This window comes from Chlamydotis macqueenii, chromosome 6, assembly GCF_036417535.1.
Source record: "Chlamydotis macqueenii isolate bChlMac1 chromosome 6, bChlMac1.mat, whole genome shotgun sequence".
Taxonomy (NCBI): Eukaryota; Metazoa; Chordata; class Aves; order Otidiformes; family Otididae; genus Chlamydotis; species Chlamydotis macqueenii.
The window spans coordinates 44,828,672-44,834,719 of record NC_141561.1 but is presented as its reverse complement, the minus strand read 5'-3'; positions in this window follow the sequence as shown (position 1 = coordinate 44,834,719).

Sequence of the window (6,048 nt, the reverse complement as noted above, 5' to 3'; positions counted from 1 at the left end):
CCCATGAGGCTCGCGCTTCCCCCTCTCTGCCCCCCGCTCAGTTGCTACACATCTTCTCTTTTTTTTTTTTTCTTTTTTCCCCTACTTAAATACATTATCACAGAGGCTTTATCACGGAACATTCTGCTACCAATCGGCTCAGCCTTGGCCAGCAGCGGGTCCGCCCTAGGCCTGTCCAAGTCCACTGAACAAAGGGGAAACTTCTAGCAGTTTCCTACAGAAGCTGCCACCTTAGGTCCCCTCACTAAATAAAACCACAACAGAAACCATTGTGGGGATGGGAAATGAGCACTGGGGACAGGAAATCATCAGCGGGACAGGAAATCCTTGAGCTGGGGAGTTGCTGTGGTAGGAAAAGTCAAACCCTGGCAAGGCTGGCTGAAGCAGGTGCTGGCGCAGTGTTCGCCATAGGGATGCAGGCTGGTTGTCCCCCAGAAACCTGACTCTGACCAGCCGCCATGGCAGGTACAGCAGCAGGCTCCAGCTCCTCCTGGGGCTCCTGCCCTCCAGGTAACCCCCTGTCGGACCCACCTGCCAACAGCTCACCCCATCGCCCCGCTTTGCTTCCCCCACAGAGAAGCTCCCTCTCCAGCTGTCGATGCCGCCCAAGGTGCCCGGTGTGAGCTTCATGGTTCCGGGCGTGCCGCCGCCGGTCCCCGCCTGTGTGCTGCCCTCTGTTCCAGAGCTGCCGGGGTCCTGTAAGCCTGCCCAGGTCCACCCCGTCACCTACCAGGTGCCACAGGCCAGCGTCTGGCACGGGGTGCCAGGGCCCCTGGGGGCCGCAGGGAAGTTGCAGCAGCTCCCCGAAAGCTGGCAGCTCCCTCCCGTGATGCAGCTCCCCTCCATGCCTGCTCCCTGTCCCCCTGCCCATGGCTGGGGACAGCAGGTGATGAGGGGGACACTGGTGTCCCACCAGCCGACGGGGCTGGGGCTGTGGGCTGTGGTCCAGGGGGAGCCCCTCTACCCCCCAGGCTCCCGCCCGCTGCATGTCGCTGCCCGCCCTGGCCCCCCGCCACCCTGCCGCCCTGCAGCTCAGCATTGGGTGCAGGGCCCCCCTGCGCTCCACACCCTGCCTGGCAGCACCCAGAAGCCATCACAGGCCTCCAGCGAGGACGGGGAGACCACCAAGAACAGCGTCCCTGCCGCCAGCCCACGCCAGCCTCCTCGACCTCTCTGAGTACGTGGCGGAGGGCAGCTGCCTCAAGGAGTGAGTGGGGGCAGCGGGGCTGGGGAATGCTGAGGACGCTGTCCCCGATGTTGCCAGTGTCCCCCGCTTGACCACCTCCCTCAACAAGCTCCCCCACCTCTTGGAGTGCAGGGCAGAAGGCGGCTGCAACAAGGAGCAAGTGGTGGCGGCGATGCTGACTGCGGGATACAGGGCCAGGCGGGTGGGAGGTGCCTGCGAGCACCACGGGGCGGACCTAGGGATCACAGGGTCAGGGGGCGGTCGGGTGTACGAGTAGCGGGGGGTATATAAGGCTTTGTGACGCAGCAGTAAATTGGCATTCAGAGCTAGACACCATGTGTCCGTCTCTTGTGTCCCTGCATAGGGAGGTGTGCAGATGGACGGGCGCCTAAGCCGTGTTGCCGATCGGGAGGCGACACTGACAGACAGCAAAACCACCTTCCCCGATGTCTCCGGCAGCCCGGCCAGCAGCACCTCCTTCAACCAAGTCCCTGATTTCTTGGAGTCCAGGCTGGAGGGGGGCTGCCCCAAGGACCGCCTGGCGAAAGCCATGCTGGGGGATACCGACCCTTCTGGGGAGTGGCGGCCTCCCCCTCGCAGGACCCCGAGGGGAAGCAGGGCGGGCTGGCGGCAGACCTTCCCAGCTGGCTGCCACTGAGCCCCTGGGAGACTTCCCGGAAGAGCTGGCCAGAGACTTCTGCGGAGAGCTCTCCAGAGAGGTCTCCAGAGATTTCCGCCGAGACTTCAGAGGACAGTGCTGGGGACAGTCCCCGGAAGGCTCCTCTGAAGTACCTTTCAGAGGGTCCCCATCTAAGCCCCCTGTGCATCCCACTGCTGAGTCCCCTGCCCAGCCCCCCGGCTCCTCCCAGCATCACCCGCCATGCCTGGTCCAGCTGCTGGAGGAGGCGCTGCGGAGGAAGCCCCAAATTCGCTTGCCGCTGCTGCCGGCCAGCATCTCCTGCCAGCTGGCACCCACAGCAGGAGAGGCGGGCGGCAAGAAGGCCAAGCGCCCCGCGCCAGCCAGCGGCTCCAAGCCACAAGAGACCTCCCCGTGGGACAACAGCTCACCCAAGCAGAGAAGGCTGTGCCACGTGGGAAAACGCTCGGAAGCCCCGAGGGAGGGGAAGCCAGACAAGGACGGGGTGGGGGCAAGGAGCAGCAGGCAGCAAGCGGGCAGCAACAAGCAAAAAGCAATGGATGGCAACAACGTGCCCAACAAGCCAGCCAGAACCCGGGGGGCTGCTGGGGGGAAAGGTGCCCCACACCCCCCTGACCGCTGCTGGTACCTGGACAGAGAATGAGAGGAGCACGAATCCCCCACGACACGTCACCTGCACTCACCCACTTCAGCCCCAGCCCTCTCCCAGACCTCTGCTTCTTTCTTAACTCGTTACAGGTTGGATGTTTGTTTCCCAGCACCTCTGTCTGCGGCCGTTCCTGCAGCGGGAGGGGGTTAACGCAGTCCCTGCCGCATGTGTAGATCTGACCCTCCACCTCTGCTCAGCCGCGACACGCGCTCAGAGCCAAACCGCTTCTGAGCTCTGCTGCACTGACTGAGCGCACTGGTGAGTCAGGGTCACCCTGGGGAAGCCACCAGAAGCCGGTACCTTCTGCTCCAGCCCCGCTGCAGCAAACCCCGCTGTCCCAGCATCCAGCCCAAGGAGCAGCGGCTGTCCTGGCTGTCCCCTCTGGAACCCACGGACACACTCGCTGTCCTGGTTTCGGACGCTGCGGGCGAGGAGAGAGCCCGTGGCGCGTGCCCAAACGTGGGCCTGAGCCATCAGCAGCCCGAGCTGCGCCCCCCTGGCCAGAGCAGGCAGCCCCCCCAACACGAGCAGCCCTCCCCGGGCCGGGCACCGCGCAGCAGCACCCACAGCCGGGCCTGGCGCCGCCGCCACAGCCCAGGCTCCGCCCAGAGCCGCCCTGGCCGCGGGGATCTGAGGAGCCAGCGCCGGCCTGGGGCACGCAGCCACCGTCGGGGAGCGGGCGGCCACAGCCCGGGGCCTGCACCTGCGGGGGTGATGGCTCTGATTGGTGCCCTGGGCTGTCGCTCTGCCCGCATCTGCCTCTGATTGGTACCCGGGGCTGTCATTCTGCCCTTAGCTGGCTCTGATTGGTCTGCTGGGCTGTCATTCTGCCCTCCTCTGCCTCTCATTGGTTCGCTGGGCTGTCACTCTTCTCTTTTCTGGCTCTGATTGTTGCCTAGGTCTGTCACTCTGCCCTCGTCTTGCTCTGATTGGATCCTTGGCTGTCACTCTGCCCTGGTTTGGGCCTGCCCTTCCCTGTGTGGATGCTGCCTCTGATTGGCCCCCGGGGGGGTCAGGCTGCTGGGCTGCAGTGCCCGCCCTTCACCTGAGGCGCTGCGTCCTCTGATTGGCTGCGTGGGATGTGCCCCTTGCCCCTCCCATCAAGGGATGGGTCAGGCAGCTTATCAATCGTGCGCGTGCTGCTCTCCCGCCAGCCGTGATTGGTGCCGCCGGCACGCCCCGCCCCGGCAGGCGGCCCAGCTCTCCTGGCTGTTCCCACCTTTCCTGTGGGCCTCCCAGCCTGAGCGGGCGTTTGGGTTTTGTACCCCCTGGCTCCCCGCGGCGAGAGCCGCATCCTCGGCCACGCTCCCTCCCTGAGAGCCCCGGGCCCTCCCCTCAAATAGGCAAACAAGTGCATCTGCAGGAGCCCGGGGGCAGCTGCGCCTGCGCTCCAGAGACGCCTGAAGCTGCCCTGAGCCCCAGGAGGCCCTGGCGCCTCGGCCTGCGCTGGGCCCTGCAGCCCCGCGGGGCCTGGCAGCGCTGGGGAGCCCCCGGGACAGAAGGGAGGGGCCGTGGTCGGCCCCCCTGGGGAGAGCGAGGGCTCCGTCCTTCCTTCTGGCCGCAGGAGGGTGCCCGGGGCGGGCACAGGGAACTGACTGCCTGCGAAATAGCGCTTGATTTGGGAGACTGACTGCGAAATATCGCTTGATTTGGGAGACTGACTGCGAAATATCGCTTGATTTGGGAGACTGACTGCGAAATATCGCTTGATTTGGGAGACTGACTGCGAAATATCGCTTGATTTAGGAGATTGACTGCGAAATATCGCTTGATTTAGGAGACTGACTGTCTGCGAAATAGCGCTTGATTTAGGAGACTGACTGTCTGTGAAATATTGTTTGATTTAGGACACTGACTGCGAAATATCGCTTGATTTAGGAGACTGACTGCCTGCGAAATATCGCTTGATTTAGGAGACTGCCTGCGAAATATCGCTTGATTTCGGAGACTGCCTGCGAAATATCGCTTGATTTAGGAGACTGACTGCGAAATATCGCTTGGTTTAGGAGACTGACTGCCTGCGAAATATCGCTTGGCTTAGGAGACTGCCTGCGAAATATCGCTTGATTTAGGAGACTGCTAGACAATGCCTAGCAATCCTGTTTGTCTTGAAACTCACTTCAGCTTGTCAGGGACTGGAATTTGTCAAGAAACTGGTATTTGTCAAGGAGTGATATGTCTAGCAAAGGACAGAATGTCAGTTCAGATTCGGTCAGAAGTGGGAAACTGCTGAAATGCCCCAGTGAAAGGAGAGCGTGGGTGAACGACTGAAGCTCATCTCCAGGAAGATCAGACCCCTGGAGAAGGGAACGACCACCAGAGACAGCTCTGAAATGCTAACGCAAGTGGTTTTTTAATAGCCCCGCCTCGCTCAGGCACATGTATGTCTGTATTGTGCAATCCTATGGATGTGTGTACCTGCACCAGATAAATTTTGGATAAAATGTGCTGTCGGTGTGCGTGCTTTTGGAGGAGCGATCCCCCACGCACCCGGCGCCAAATAAACATGCCTGCTTTGTAACTCACTCCGACTTGTAGAGTTTGATCCGCGCGTCACGCTGACCCGGGGTGTCCTTGCAGCAAAGCCCCCGTTGCCCCACTGGAGCACAAGAACCCGGAGGGGAGGAAGGGGAGAGGCGCGTTAGGCAACCTGCCCCCTCCTGAGACAGCCCACAGCACGAAAAAGCACTCGCATCCTGCCAAGTTTGTCCCCGTGCACAGAGGTGGGCACCTCCTGTGTGCTCTGGGCTGGCACAGCCTCCCCGAGTCGTGATCTGGAAAGTCTCATTTTTAAGGGACAATGTGTCTTTCATTACCCACAGCAATTTATCTCGCTGTCCCATACCCGCGGTGTCAAAAGGAGGGCAGGAAAGCTGGTGGCGGGGCTGGCAGGCGTGTCCCAGAGGAGCAGCTGAGGGCTCTGGGTGGTGCACGGCGCGGAGCCATTGGGCACCAAAGCCAGCTCGGGTCGGAACCAAGAGGTTCCCCTCGTTTTCAGGGCCCAAAGCGCCATTTGTAGCACCAGCCCATCCTGTCAGTGCCCACCGCCCCACTTTTAGGGCCAAAATCCTCACTATTCGGGTCCCAACCCGTCTGCTCTGACCCCCGGCCTTTTCTGGGGGCCCAAATTCCATCCTGAGGGCCTAAACGCGGGAGGCCCAGCCCGTTGCCTGGCAACGCCCGCCCAGAAGTCAGGGGGGCGCCAGTGGGCCCAGGACAGCCAGTGCCATTTGAGTAGGCGGGGCCAAGTCACGTGATTGACAGTGAGCAAAGAGCCAATCCCAGGAAGCATCGCCCCAGGGCAGGGCGGGCACTGTGCCTGCAGAGAGTGACAGCCCGGGCCGCCAATCAGATGGAGGCCGAGCTGTGCAGCGCAGCGGCCTGGCCGGCAGAAGAAAGAGGATTTCTTGCGCGCTGAGGCCAAATTCACCCGCTGGCCTGTGCTCCTGCAAGAACAGCTGGGCGCAGTGCTCTGCAGCGCACAGTGTGCCCATCCGTCCCCAGCCTTTCCGTCTGCAGCGCCGTCGGTTGGCGTCAGACCAGGCCAGAGGCCGC